The sequence below is a fragment of the Corvus hawaiiensis genome, chromosome 5 (assembly GCF_020740725.1).
Source record: "Corvus hawaiiensis isolate bCorHaw1 chromosome 5, bCorHaw1.pri.cur, whole genome shotgun sequence".
NCBI classification, from domain to species: domain Eukaryota; kingdom Metazoa; phylum Chordata; class Aves; order Passeriformes; family Corvidae; genus Corvus; species Corvus hawaiiensis.
Window position 1 is genome coordinate 30,934,441 of NC_063217.1, and position 15,788 is coordinate 30,950,228.

At 41.0% G+C, this 15,788-nt stretch overlaps 1 protein-coding gene and 1 long non-coding RNA gene across 8 annotated transcripts in view; one reads left to right on the forward strand and one right to left on the reverse strand.

Moving 5' to 3' along the window:
* Window positions 1–301: 301 nt before the first annotated feature.
* On the reverse strand, window positions 302–7,783 carry LOC125326423. The gene is made up of 3 exons (XR_007203810.1): window positions 7,487–7,783; window positions 5,000–5,042; window positions 302–2,619 (listed from the first exon to the last, which is right to left on the reverse strand). It is a non-coding gene; the product is annotated as an uncharacterized LOC125326423 (long non-coding RNA).
* The window catches only part of SLC7A2 (solute carrier family 7 member 2), a 54,080-nt gene continuing 45,090 nt past the window's right edge, over window positions 6,799–15,788 (forward strand). For 3 of the 7 annotated variants that reach the window (XM_048304642.1, XM_048304646.1, XM_048304648.1), the window contains exons 1-2: window positions 7,154–7,318; window positions 8,381–8,466. The gene's annotated coding sequence lies outside the window, so the exon portion shown is untranslated. Of the gene's footprint in view, window positions 6,956–7,003; window positions 7,058–7,153; window positions 7,319–8,380; window positions 8,467–14,726; window positions 14,767–15,788 lie in introns of those variants that run through there. The other 4 variants (XM_048304644.1, XM_048304645.1, XM_048304643.1 and 1 more) reach the window with 4 other exon arrangements.

The window sequence follows — 15,788 nt, forward strand, 5'->3', positions numbered from 1 at the left end:
TATATTTACTGGGATAAAAACCTTCTTTTTTGAGTATTTGCACTGCAAATTTCAGTATAATATATATACATCTTGAAGTAGGATTTGATGAGGGCAATTGTCCTGTGACAGCTGGCAGATCTTTGGCAAGATTTTTCTTTGCAGTTTCCATGTATTTAGTAATCTTACTATGTGGTGCCTTGTGCATCAGCATTTTAACAAATGTAAAGATCAGCCAAATAATAAGAAATTTTAATGCAAACTTAGATATATACAAATGTATTATGCAAATACACATTCATATTTAAAGTAACGATTCACTGCTTTCTACATGGTAGATTGTTTATTCCTCCTGTGTAAGTGGCCACATGTGGGTGGCTAGAGGGGATAAAATATATGTATTGACGTCATGAGAAAAACAGTCTTCTATCACTTTTTGCTCAGTTAAGCTCAGCACATTTCAGGTATCAAAAGAAGAAAATAATAATATTGCATGACTCATACTTTTTATTCAAGAAAATGAACAGCAGTGTACAGAAAAGTGGTGGATACAAATCCATCATATGAATAATACCCCAAATTTAATACCCTAGAATCCTCTGGTGGGTTCAACGAATTTTGCAGGATACGTTTTTCATTATCATGTCATCTCTTACTGATGAACAGTAATTGCAGGAGTGGAACAATACAACCATTTTTTGGGTGCCTTCTATTGTATTTTTCAAAAGAGAAAGTGAACAAAAAGAGTAAAGAAAGGGCTTCGGTGGATCGATGTCACATTTGTCCCTACTGGGTCCCTCGTGGACCGCTTAGGTGGCGCTCTGCCAGCGCCTATGCGTGCACACGATCTCACCTTCACAGGTGGTCGAGAACAGCTGCTCGCACACACAGTCTAAGCATGAACCAGAGACAGGGAGGTGAGAGGGGCTCTCTGCATGCAATTCCGAGGCGTTTAATGGCAACACTCCGAAGGGAACAGCGGCAAGAACGAAAAACAACCGAAAGCCCGCGCTCGTTTTATCCCGAAAACTCCCAAAGGCGGGCAGAGCATCCAAAACCAATAGTCTGAGGGCTAGGGGGCAGAGGCAAGGCTGAGTGACATAACAGGGGCCAATGGGAAAAGGGATGGGAGGGGGAGAGGGCCAGTGACCAGCAGAATCTAGACAAAGGGAGAACTTTTCTAGCACATTGTTGTAAGGAGGGACCATTTTTAAGGCAACTTGAGGGGTGTAAAGTGTACTTAGCCACCGCAACGAAAGAGCAAATCCAAAGTTCAGTGGCAGTTGAGGAAGTTATCTAGGTGATATTTTTCTTCGAAGAAAAAACTTGAAGACCAAATGTTCTAAATCAAGAAGAAAAACTATGTGCAATATCCAAAATTTTGCATTCTTCCTTACCACTTAAAACTTCAGCTTCATCTCATCAAAAAGCTGCAAACATATCATTTTAGTCCACTTCAGAGTACATATATGCATAATGTATACTTAGTTTTAAAGTACACACATCGGAACACTGATGAGCAAGGACATACGCAATGCACCTAGTCATAGAATCTGTGGCATCTCTGTAGTCAGTTACAAGCCCCAGTTGTAAACATTATTTTCCTCGGGGAATATTTCAGTAATTAATGAATGCTGTTGTTATGCAGAGATGGAGCAGTGTGCTGACATTATGGTTTTTCCAGTGGTATAACTGGGACTGAATGATTCAGAGAACTTCCTTCCCACCATGCTAGGCAGAGCTGAACTTAAAAATGTGTCAGTATATATTTATACTCCTTCTTTTCTGAGGGCAGAAGGGCTGTTTAAGTCTTTCACATCTGGCTGCTCTCTCCCACCCTTTTCCTGTGGGAAGTTCTTCTCTTACATCTTTGGCTACAGAGAAGGGGAAGAATAGCTGTTTGAAGGACTACACAGCAACCCAAAGGTCAGTGAAATCTTCCTGGGAAAGTTGATTAAAAGTATTACTTTATTCTCAAAAGTGATTTTTAAAAAAATTTTGGTCCGTTTTCTGAGCGACTGAGACACGTTGAACCACAGAAACTGATTCAGGAGAGCTGGAGGTTGTGATAAGCAGGAGCTCGAGGATACAGAGTAAAACTGCTGAACTGAAACTAAAATGTATGGCAAACATCAGAGTAATGGACTGTTAATTAATTACTGACCAGTGCCATTGATGTAGAATTGCCTTTGTCATTAAAATTAACTATCTGACTGAAACGTGTAGAGCAGCTCATGTTTCTCATGATGTGTCTACAGTGCACAATTGACATGGACTGCTAAAGTGCCTCCAGACTTTTGGAGAACTAAGTTCACGTCAGGTAAAATAAAACAGCAGAAACACAAAGTTCTATATAAATAGTTACCAGAATTCAGAGAAAGACTTGTTTGTTAAAAGATAACCTGAGCATCCTTTACACAGAAACATACAAACCTTTACACAGAGGTTTGTTCTCAAGTGTGAACTTTGTTCAGGAATCCCAGAAGCTCAATGAGATAGCATCTGTATCTGGTTATCCAAGCTTTCTTTATAAATCACAGGCAAGGTGCTATCTTCCCTCTAAACTGAAAAGTTTGGACTCTTCAAGATAGCTGAGCGTGTGAGGACATTAAGTGATACAGTCTATGGGTTCTGTTGATGCTGGGAAAGAAAAAAAGTTTATGGTTCAGAAGATATTCTGAGTTTGCAGAGCTGATAACAATAGCAGTACCCAACAGCATCACTTTTACAGGACCATATCTAGTTCCAGTTTAAGCCTTAGCATTTCAATTCTGCTGCAACACATTATAGTTTTCTTTCTGCTGCTCTCCATACCAGACAAGCCTGCATTGACAGATGCTAATTTTGTGCAGAACTCCACTGAGTAATGCATGTGATGCATAAATGCAGAAGTAGGGCATACAATTTCTGAATTTAGCTAGCAGCTCTACAAAGATCAGATTGAAAAACTTGCAGCTATTTCATGTCTTAGAAAGAGTCAATAACCAAAATCACTACCCCAAGTTAATTTAAGAGATTACCTCCTTAACTTCTCTCAGACAAATTAAGGTGTCAATTTGCTGCACAGGTCATGTGGAAAAGTAGAAGAGATGAAAAGAAGCCAACCTCACAATCTCATAAGGCACATTTCTCTCTCTAAATGGGCCAAAACTCATGCTGCTGGTTCAGCTTCAGCAGGTCACCTAATACTGTCTTACTGAGGCCACTCATGTGATTCATTATGGCTAATCAAACCCGAAGTACTTAAGCAAATTCTGATCCCAGAAGAGAGTATGTTGAGCCTGCAAACAGAGACTGTTAAGCAGTGGTTAGTATGTAAGCAACCTGATGAAAACAGAAACAAAAAGTGCATTTTCTTTGCTGATGAGGCTGGGCAAGTTTCTAGGTATGCGTTCCTCCTACTTTTAAAAGTTTCATTGACACGGCCTCAGTTGCTCAATGCCTGAGACTTGCCATAGTTTGCTGGAGGTACTTGTTAGTTACCTCAGTGTTGCTCGCTGGAAAACAGGAGATGATTGCAGCTCTCCTGCCACTCCCCCTTACACTCCCCTTGGTACGCCCCCTTGAAGTCTCAAATGGCAAGCCTGCTTTAGGCAGCTGCGGATCAAGTCCTGCTAGAACTTTTTCCTATTGGGGAAAAGCAGTCATTCATTTTTGAATCTACACAGCCAAGTTCTCTAAAGAAAATAAATCTCCAACTATTAAAAATTGTCATCCAGTGTTCATGTAAATGTTCTTTTAAACCTCCATACTTCTTTTTTCCCTGCAAATGGGTAATTAATTACTTACAGAGATACACTACTTTTCCATAATTTATTTAAATGCTGTTTTGTTGTTGTTCAGTCTAATAAAATACAGTGGGGTTTTTTTATTAATGCGGATTAAAAATACTTCTTGGCTTTTTCTTCCTTTGCAAACTTTTTTCCCCTCTGTGTTTGTATTTTAAAAGTTTAAAGGACAATCTGTCCTGCATAATAAAAGTCCTTAGTTATCTAATGGCTAAATGTAGTCCAGGCAGCCAAAACATGAACCTTCTGCTCTGCTACATAGTTCTGTCATGGCCATATCAGCATTAACCTGTTTTCAAGGAAGAATGCCTTCCTTTTTACAGCATTTACATTACTCAAAGAACCACTGTCTATGAATAACTTTGCCATGAGCTAGGTGGTGAAGAGGGAGGAGGCTAGAGCTTAGCCTCCTCCCCCCAGATCGCTAGCCAGCACAGCTCACAAGTACATGTTTAAACGTCAAGACATTAAGTTTACTATATGTCCATTAAGTATGTTAGTACTATCTCTTCAACATTTCCTCCTGTCAATAGGACACACAGGACAATAAATACTCAGAACAGAAACAACTAAATAGAAAAACCCAGTGAAAAACAGGAAGGTGAAAGGAACATATTAACAGAGGAAAATACTAGAATTTTCAAAATGAGAACACAGTCTTATGTTTCAATTGCTTCACTCAGGTAGAAGATGAATAGTGGGGAAAGAAAGAGGATGCGTTATTTATTCACATTGTTTTGAACACATGATAAAAATTTCCTTGCATTTATCAGCTAAAGAATGTGGTGGAAAATGGTCATTTCATACTCATGCAACAAAAGCACATACAGTGCAGCAAGATGGGTAACTGGAATTTCACAAAAGTAATTTTGTATCACAGCTTTGGTGAGACTAATTTATTCTGTTCTGCTTAATTATTGTAGCATCTGACTTCTCACATGTAATGTAGTATATAGAGCATTTAGTGAAACACTTGTGTATACAAATCCAGTTACTCGAAAATTACCCTTCAGTAGTATTCAGAAGATTTTATGTATCACATACATAATTTCCTGATACAGATTGGAACATTTAGTCAGAACTGTTGTTCTGCACACATGGCTAGGGCAAGAGCAAAGGCAAGTAACTTTCTGATTGCCAATGTTTTGGTTGAATAGGCTGCCCCTTTAGTCACATGATTTCTCTGAATAACTGATGCATATTCTGAAAAAAATCTTCACTGTATTGCTTACCTTATTGACGTAGCTATTTCTTAGTAGGCTGATGACACTGTACCTGAAAGGTTCAGAAAAGGAAAGATGAAAAATTCTAATGATAATTTAAATGTAAAAGTAGTCCATTAACATGGGAACACAACATGACTTTTAACAGAATGGTCGATTATTATTTTTCTGCAAATAAACAGAGAATAGTTTAATTTATAGTCATAAATTCACTTATGAAGTGCTAAGTCACTAAACAGTCACCCCCCAAAAAATATTTCTGCTCTTCTTATCTTGTCAGATTGGCCCTCTGCATGATCTTCCTCTGTGAGAAGCAAGAGACTCACAGAATGAGAGCTCAATCAGAGTTATAGATGTCTGACTTCTTTCAGATTTGCAGTTCTGAAAGAGTTTCCCTGTAGAAGGAGAAAGGCAAAACCTAGCTGGTTAAAGATGGAATTTAAAGTACTTTTGAAAGGAAGTTCCTGAAAGCCTACATTAGGGATGCATGTGTGTGGGTATATGCATACGTAATGTATATATGTACATATATATGTACACACACACCATGTATGGTGACAGAATGTCATAGAAAAGAGATGAGCAGATCCATAGCCAAAATTTGTAAAGGTATGCCCAAGGATTTTATGTATTCATAAAAGGAACCCACAAGGATCATCAAAGTCCAGTTCCTGGTTCTGCACAAGACAGCCCCACGAGTCACACCCTGTGCACGAGAGCATTGTCCAAAGGCCTCTTGAACTCAGACAGCTTGGTGCTGTGACCATTTCCTGGGGAGCCTGTTCCAGTGCTCAATAACCTTCTGGATGAATTTTTTTTTTCCGAAAATCTAACCTAAACCTCCCTTGACAGAACTTCAGGCCATTCCATCGGGTCCTGTTGGGTCACTAAAGAGAACCTGCCCCTCCACTTTCCCTCGTAAGGATGTTGAAGATTGCTATGACATCTCCCCTCAGTCTCTTCCAGGCCAAACAGACCAAGTGACCTCAGCCTCTCCTCATACGGCTTCCCCTCTTGACCCTTCACCATCTTTGTAGGCCTCCTTTGGACACTCTCTAATAGCTTTATATTCTTCTTATATTCTGGTGCCCAAAATTGCACACAGTATTCTATGTGAGGCCACAGCAGCGCAGAGCAGAGCGGGATAATCCCTGATAACCCATGAACCAGATGGATGATTCAGATTATAGCGTTAAAAGGAAAGGACCTATTTAAGTAGAATCTATGCAGGAAGAAAAAGATGATGACTATAAGACCTATTCCAGCTATTCTCAGTGTTATTCTTAGCATTAGCCATTCTTAGCCTAAGGCTATTCTTAGCCTTAAAATGAGTTTTTAAAGATATCTGGCTGAGAGAAATTATTTGAATTATTTAGGCTGAAGCAGAGGGAGGGACTAAAACTCTTCAGCCTGTGGATAGTTGGAGCTGCCAAGTTCCAGGTATCTCAAACAAATGTGACAAGGTTTGTAGGAAAAGGAAGTGCTTGACAACACTAGAATGAAAAGAAGCTGCATTGTAGTTGTTGTACCCATCCTGTGGCACTTTCTGCTGCTCTCAGACAAACGTTGCCTATGATGTCTCCCAAAACAAAGTGTTACCTGCTAGGACAGACAGGGCGGCTCCTCTACCTTCGTTCCCAACACTTCCTGGAGCTTCCTCACAAAATCCCACCACATGCTCCTGAAAGGCGCCTCGGGACGCCTCAAGGTCCAGCAAGCGGCAAAGGGCTTTTGGGAGGCGCTCCTCCTGCCTCCCAGCGCAAAGCACCCACCCGCCCGCAGGCTGCGGGAAAATTGTTTCTGAGGGCGGATCACTCGTGAACCCCCCGCCAGAGCTATTCCCGTGCAGAATATCAAAGCACTCGGGGCAGAACAAGGTTGGAGAAGCCCGTGGTTGCTGGGATTGAGAAGCCGGAGAGCGTCGCGGGTGGGACTCCAGCGGTCGCTTCCGCGGAGGTGCAACGGGTCTGTGAGGGCGGGGGCAGCGGGGCTGTCTGTACAGGCTCCGAGACCGCGGTGCCGGGGCTGACCGGCCTCCATTCCCCGGGGCAGACAGCGGGGAACGCGGTACGACCCTTTAAGGAAAACACCCATCCCTACTGCGCCTCCGCGCCGCTCAGCTGAGCGGACTCTCCTAAATGGAGAAGAGGGAAGGGCGGGCAGGGGGTCGGCAGGGTGGGGTTTGCCGGCCCGCACGTGTGGGAAGGCCGGGCATGGGGGCTCCCTGAGGGGAGGAGAGCCCCGGCTTCGGCTGCCGAGAGAACCCGGCCGCTGCCAGCGCAGCTCCGCGCAGCCCGGAGCCGCCGCAGGGAGCCGTGCCCGGGCCGCGTAAGTGGCTCCCCTCTGCCGCCTTCCCTTCCTCGGGACCGGGTGGGCAAGGGCTTGGAGGGAGCGCCGCTGCCGGGGGCTCTCGGCTGGCTCGGACGTGGTGGGGAGGGCTCTCAAGTCCCAGGTGCAGCGAGGCCGCTGTGCGGCCGGAGGGGCCCTGATCCCCACCTCGCTCCGAGGAGTTATTCCTGGCATCGGGCGGCGTGCGCGGGGAGAGGAGGGAAGGAGCTCTCTGCTGCCTTTTAAAGTCCGCCGTCGGGAAAACGGCGCTGGCGTTCCCCCGCTGGCGCTGGTTCCAGCGCTGGGCTGCTGCAGCCAGGGAGCGCGGGGTTGGATGTGGCACCAGTGGGTGTCGGGCACAAGGGGAAAGGCACCTGAGGGCTCCTGGGCGGCACGTGTGGGACCTTGTTTGCTGGTCCTGGGGTAGCATTTGCTGCTGCTGTAAGGGTTTGGAGGCGTCGATGGGTGAAACGCCCCCCTTGGGTTTCTGGTAAGCTCGCTCAAGGCATTGACTTTACCTGGAGGTGCTGTCTGTGCAGGTGTTACCCGTGCGGGGGTTTATTGACTCAAAGCACACAGTTGCAGTGCAATCCCAGTTCTTCAGTGCGTTTTGGGAAGTTGGGGAAATCACACTTCAGTGGAGAGCAGAGAGTGGGTGCAGGTCCCTAACTGTAGTAAAACAAATTTAGGAAATGTAAGATTGCTCCTTTCTGCCGACTTTGCATGTTTAAATGTAGAAATGTGTTTGAAGTATATATGACCCTACATATAATGCTACTGACAGCTGGAGAAAAGTAGTCCAGTAAAATAAGTTTAAAGTTTAAGGTATCAGAAGCAGGAGAACATAATCCTTCAGTGTAAAGTATTTGGTATTGGGTGAGATTTGTGATACCACATTTGGATGGCAGAGCATTATCAATCTGATGCAGGGTCTGGGTGAATTCCGTTAATTTGGCTGAATTACATTAGTTTTGGGGTAGCAGGGATATCACACCACTTTAGTTCTGACAGCACATGTAGTTTCTGCTGATTTTTATGCTGGTGCTTAACATATCATTCCAGTAACTTACCTGTGAAAGGAAAAGAAGTTTCCTGAAGTTTGGCCTAAGGTGTGGAAGGACTTTCTTCAAGCCTACCCTCTGCTTCAAGTATGTTAATACCCCAAATTATTTTATAAGCTTTCTAACTTTTCTCTTTATATCCTTCCTATTAAAATCAAAACAAATATATTGTGAGGCGTTTAGCTGTTTCAGAGATGATGGAGGTAAGACAAGGGATCGTGGCATATAGGACTTGTATATATTGAAACAAGCTGATGGCAGTTCGTTTATGCTAGAAAGACAAAACATTCTATAAAAAGGTCCTGTGGACACTGTGCAGACTCAGTACGCAGTGGGTCTTGGATTAGAATTTGGATTACACACTGTGGAAAATGTTTTGAGTTCTGGTTTGTGTTACCTAATGGCATTAAAACATCAGCAGTAAAAATAGGCATCAGGCCTATACAAAACCTAAGCTTGTTTTCGTTGACATCTATAATGTACTACATACTCAGACAGAAAAAGACATGGTGCCTGCCTGCCTGCCCTGCTTTTGTAAGCAGATCTCCATGGCTGCAATTGATTTCATTTGACTCTACCCCTGTCCACACGATTCTCCTAAACCCCAGTGCACTGTGTTCTGATACAAATTGGCACAGAAAAGAAACAACCCCACAGAGACATAATAAGTAGCCATATTGATATCTTATGAAAAGTGCAGTGATGTTTTGTATGAATGGCATGCATTTTTACCCTTTTGCCACATGTTGTGATGAAGGTTATTTGTGCATGGAGTAATCTTCTGTCTAAATGATGTTACTAAAATGCAACTTTGGTTCTTCAGATGTGGATGAAAACTGGCACTTTTTGAAGTTTTAATGCAATGAGTTTTGATCCTGAAGTTCAGTATGTCTGCATGCATAAATGGTCTGACCAAGGTTCCTGACCTCAGTAGAAATGTACTTGATAAGATGAATGACAAGATAGCTGTTTCTAGCTTTATACACGCTTACAGATTAACTCAAAATAGGTTTCAACTTTCTTACTACTCATAGAATCACAGAATATCCTGAGTTGGGAGGGACCCACAAGGATCATCAAAGTCCAGCTCCTGGCCCTGCACAGAACAGCCCCAAAAATCACACCATGGGCCTGAGAGCATTGTGTTAATAAATTAATGTGCTTAGCATATTTTAGTTAGGGATCTTTTTATGCCATATAGCCAAAGATGTAGAAAGTTAGCAGTGCCATTTTAATGCATATTTGTGACTTTAAAGCAGAACTTCATGCATTCATATTAGCTTTTTCCATACTAAGATATTAAAAATTATTTTATACATTGCTGAAATTACTAAAAAGTATACAGAAATACTTGGAGTCATGTTTCTGTGTGTGTAAATTTTCATATGTCTGAAAGTGTCCATCTTCACGATACCTTTGCCATTTAGCACATTGGCTTTGATCCCTCGGTGTCACGATACAATTCTGATCCTCTGGCTTCTCAGTTCTTTGTCCTTTTCGTTTGTTCTCCAGTTGGGGAGAGCTTCATCCCACTAGTTTAGAAGTTGAGAAATTTAGTATTGGTAAGTCAGCTGACAGCGCTCTTGGAAGCAAACAGTTGAGCTTTCCGAAAAAGACAAATGTGTCCTCCTCTCTTCTGGGAAAAGCATTTGTATAAGTGATCTGCCACTACAACTCCAGTGAGAGTTATAAAGGTTACTAGTAAAAGTGGCTTCTGGGACTCCTGAGTTTAGTCATTGCTGACAATCATCCAAGATCCACGATATTATCTTGCCTGATGTCAAAATTCTCATTTATCTGAATGGACATACTCCAAGAAAAAGATCATTTAGAAATGCACTGAACGTTGTCATTGTCTTCATGGGTTCCTGCAAAGGATTGCATATGTGGGGAATGAGAGATTTCTGAATGGATGTAGGATACTGATGGGAAATGTGATTGACCACAGGATGAGCTCAGGACATCTTGTTCTACACACAACTGGAGAAGAAATTACCTCAAATAAAGCATTCTGGTTGCAAGATGATTGTTGCAGGTCTCTTAATGCCAATATATGATCTACAGCAGTTACACACATGAATACCCCTCTTCCTCACTTGACCATAAACTGAACCCTTGTAGAAGTGAGAGTGGGCAGGTTGTGATGGTCTAAAATATTGATAGTTTAATGGCTGGTGTTGAGCCTGTGTTTATTGACTGTGGATGGGTACTACTGGAATAGCATACATAGACAATTGTCGTATCTTTCTTCACCGTGGCTGTAAAGATTCTGTCCTAGACTACATAGACTCCCAAGTATATGTGTGACGGGTGTGAATATAAGTAAGCAGCCCCCCAACAACTGTTATGAAGAATTAAGCAACAAACTGGAGTAGAATATTGTATGGTTAAATTTAATAACAGAAGTCCTCACAAATAAAGTATATCTCCATTCACATATCGTAAAGGTAATAGAATCTCAAAGACAGATGGAGCCTCTCAAAATGTTGCCCAGACAGCAGTGAACTTTTGAATAGTATGGAATAGTAACACCACAGCTCTGATGACAGCATCTGCTCTAGTTTGGGTTATGGCTTCTAGAAGCATTATTTAAAACTAATTTACATAAAAATCCAGGCCATAGGATGACTTCCACAACACTTACTTTGGAAGAGTATAGTCTCTCGTTAGTGTCTCAATGGCTGCATGTGTCTGACAAGTAGAAGTAAACCAGCCACACAGGAAAAAAATCGAGGAAACAATCCTATATAAACCATCACATTACCATCATGCTTGTTCGCTGACTCTGGTTCTTCCCTTTCACTTTTGCAATTACCTTTTCCTGCCACACCCAGTAGTTAATGTAGGTCACCCAAAAGACCTCCATGCAGTTGCTAGAGAAGGGTGGGTTTTGTTGTCCTCAGCTCCCTGTGACAACTCATCAGAAATGCAGTGGAGTGCGTGCAACATCTGCTGTTTCTGATAAGTAATCAAAGCAGGCAGAGTCAGTATTGATGATTCAGTGTTATGCTGTAGTTACCTCTATCACTAATAGCAGTAGTTTTGCCTCTTTGTGGTGGTAACATCAGTTTCCAGAGTTTTCTTGCATCGTTGTTCTCACTAAATGACCTCATTTCTTAAAGTTACTTTGTCAGATGTACTACCAGAAAGGGATGATTATATTAATCCAATTTACTGGTTACTGGGATTTTTGGGAATTTATCTGTTGTAGCTAGGTAACAAAACATAGAAAGGTGTCAACTGGCAAAATGCAAATAAATATACTTCTGCAGGGAGCTTAACTAGGAAACATTTGTCAGTTGAGATTGGACTGAAGGAAAAGACAAACTGTACCAAGTGATTTTGCCAGATTTTTCTTCCATCATCTGTATTTAATATAGAAATTTACTTCACCTGTGCTTTTTGCTTTCCAGAATATTTTTCTTTGGGAAATGTATGGAATAAATTTATTTTTGCTTTAAAGAACATGATGTTTTAGGTGAATTTTTTAAGGAGAGGGAGTTGGATTCAGTGCAATCTAATCTTGATTTCATTTACTGTAATAACAGCGAATGATGTGGATAAGCTGTTCTATAGCTCTGTGAATTCATGTAGATGATTTCTGCTCCTTGCCCATTTTGTTTGAGGTTAGTTAATTCTTTGCCTTGAGTTGGATTGCAAGCTGCTTGACAACATGGGAAAGCAATTGTGCTTATTTTATTTTGTTTGTGCAGTACCATGCAGATCATGGTTATGGAATAAATAATAATTGAAACGGAATTTAGGAGGGATTATTATTGTCCTTTATTCAGTTTCCTTAGACTGAGAAACATCTCCATATTATTTAAGGAAATTGAAACATTTGGATATCATCAAGATATCTGATTACTCCCATGAGGACCTAAACTAATTCTTCCAAATACACTGTTTATGAATGATTTGGTCTGCTATTGATTTTATTTTGCCCTCAAATGTTTTTGGACCCTCATGCAGTTGAGAGAAAACAATGGGATGTGACTTGCCATGAAAGACTTTCAGCACTGTGAATTAGATGAAAGCCTTGTGGATATATAGAGTTAGCACGCATTTGTGATTCTTTTCAAAGGTACAGTGCTTCAGTGTGCTTTTTGGAAGCAGTAGTTTAGATGACTAGGCAATAATTTTGATCCTTGTAATGACAGTCTAAGGTTTAAAGTAGTGGTACGTATTTGAGTACAATCAGTTTCAGAATTTAGTTGCTCTATCCTTGATGCAAGGATTTGAAGAGAGGGAGAACTTTTTAGGGTATTACTGAAGAAGTATCTTGAAACATCAGGTTTGTTATGTGCAATAATATGTGTCTAGTAATTTGTATGTTCTGTGGTTGTTGTTTTTCCTCAGCAATATGTTTTTAGAAAATCTCAATGCCTTATCTCTATGCACTGTTTACCAATCTGTGCTCACCCTCTTTCTTTATAAAGACTCAAGGAGGGGCCCTGGGCACTTTTTGATAAATAGGGCCTGTTCTACAGGCATAACAAGGCCTCATCCTGAGTAAAGAGGGAAGTCCTGAGCTGGAGGCCTGTTGTAGAAGGTGCCTCCTACATCTGTGAATTTGGTTTTTTTTTAAAAAATATTTTTCAATAAGGCATGAGTATGCCCTAGGTAAATTGCTATGCTGGCAAACTGGTAAGAGAAAAATTGCACTTATCTCACACTAGATCAGTAAAAAGATTCAATATTAAAAATTCAAATATATGAATTACCAAGAAGTACATGGTGCTTGGTTAAAAATACTATGAAACTTACAATTATAATATTCACTGTCAGATGGAGAAGTCCAGAGAAATAGAAATTAGTGTTGCATAAAACACCATCTATGAGTAGACTTCCTGTTGTATCAAACCGACCTGCTTTGAAGTTTTCGTTGTTTTAAGGTAGCCTGTGTACCTGTCCTTGCCATCCTTTGACAAGTATCTGATCCTTTCTGTTCGTTTTATTCAGTACCCCAACCCCAAATTGGCCTGAATAGTTACTATGAAAAAAGATTAAAATACCTCCCAAGGAAGCCTCAAAGGTGAGTTGCTGTTCCTCATATTCTCAGTGTGCTGTTTTTGCTGTTTCCCAACTTCTTTTTCAGTGCAGTAGAGACTGCTATACTTCATGCTGACATCAGTTTGTATAGAATAACTTTATGGTTTTCTGCTCGGGGGAGTACATGGTTGGAAAAAAATGAGAGAGACCATTGGATTTGAAAGATCTCTTCGAGTGTTCGGAGGTGGAGCAGTGGCAAACTTGTGTTATGCCAGTTACATGAGAAGAGAATGCTGTGAGGTTCTCTATGGTAGTTGTAGCTGAAGATGAGATGCTGCATAGAGAAGCAACGGTGCTTCACATGGTGTTTGCTCCTGAGAGTTTGAACAGGTTTGTTTAAGACATGCGGTAGATCCAGGTCACCTGACAGCTTTAGGTTTTCAGTCACATTCTGCATAAATTCTTGTGCTGCACCGTATCAGGTCTATGGAAAATTGCAGGAAAATTAAATGTATTATAAGTAAAACATTCAGAGCTGGCTTGCTTACGTATTCTCAGAACACTAGGAAGAAGACCTTACTTTGTGGTCTTTGGTTTTACTCTTGCTGACCTGCTATCAGGAATTTCCTTGACAACAAAATAAATAGGTTAGAATAATCCCACAGTGGACACCAAAATTATTTAACTGCATACTTTGGACACCAAAATTATTTAAAAACATACTTCTGCAGGAGTCACTTGTTCATAAGTATGTTTTATATGGAAAGTGTTGTGACTTCACAATTGATGTGTTCTGTTTCTTCCTTTATTATATTTTATTATCTAAAAACAATACAGAGTTAAAAATTGCTTCCTAACTAGCAACAATAATTATTTTATTTTGCTCAAGTGCATGACAGTCACACCAGAACCTGAGTTCATGGATGCTCTAGGTTAAGATCATCATGCAGACTTGTCCTGGGTTGCAGTCTATTCTATTACCATCCTCATGAGCTGTTGAAATCAGGTGGGGCAGTGTTTCCTTGCCTCCTCCCCCCAGACTATCTTTCTGTTAATGGCCCATCATTGCCCTGCCGCCTGACTCAGAGATAACTCCCTCCGGACTATCTTCTGTTAATGAGCCTCATCAACACTTGGCCTCATGACTCGTTACCCCATTGTGAGATGCTCCACCCAGAGGGAGGAACCAAGCATCCCATCGTGGATATAATCTGGGACTCTGACCACCAGAGACAACCCTTCCCACTGGATTTCCAGAGGACAGGAGCTACACAGCCACCACTGGACTTTCTGAGGAAGAACAGACCATTTTTTTTCTACAGGATCACCGCTTCAGAGGACTGCAGCCACCATTCTACCAGACTGCTACCACCACCCTGCCTAACAGGGACTCAGGTTGTACCTTGACTCTGTCAGTTTGAACCAGTGTTTTCTTTTAGTCTTTTTTTTTTTTTCCCTTTTCTTTAATTTTCCCCATTAAATTGTTATTCTGACTTGGTGCCTCCCACTGGTTTGTTTTCAAACTACTACAAGACTAATCTATGATCTTCCACTGCCCTCCCCAAACACACGTACTCCCAAAAATCATACATTTGGATGTTACAGCTTATTTTTATTGTAGGTTTTCCAATTACAATGTAATAGTAATATATGACTTTCCTAGCAGTCTTGCTTTTTGTTCATTTCTCCATGTCTGTTTAGTTTTTCCTGCTCTGTTTTGAATGTCCAACCTCTGAAACTGTATAATCTTTTTCTGGAAATTATGTCAACCAGCTATTGCTGAGACTCCTTTACATTTTTAACACAATTACAGTAAGTTCTCAGGAGTTAAAAAGTAGATGTTAGCATATCATTTGGAGACATCCCATTTGTCCCATGAAAATGCAACTTTCATCATCATGGTAGAGCCTGATACTGAAAAATACTGTGTGGTAGCAATTTATCACTTGCTGTGAGGTAGAATGAATGTCTTAGAGCAATGGGGATTCATTGTGTGGATTTTGCATGGTAGATAGAGAAGAAACTGAAAGGGAAAAATCAGCCCTTTAATGTACTTCCTCTAAGTGAAGGAAATCAGTTCTAATTGTCTCAATGTTTATTCCTTAGTGGAACAGTGCTTCTGAGTGTCCGGTCCAGAATGTTTTACAGTCTCCCATGCAATGTCCAGCTATTAGAAACAGTTTATTAGACTGTTGAAACTTATTTTTTAATTTATGCATGTGTCTTATTCTGAAGCAATTAGTTTCAACATCAGACTTCATAACCCCATTCTGTATTCCTAATTTTCCGAGTTATAAACATTTACAAACCTTAATGCAATTTTACAGTACTCTGCAAAGCCTTCTATGGTGTTTAATTGCCTCTATACTCCACTTCATTGGTTGTCTAAGCAAATAATTTTAGATTTGTATTAAATA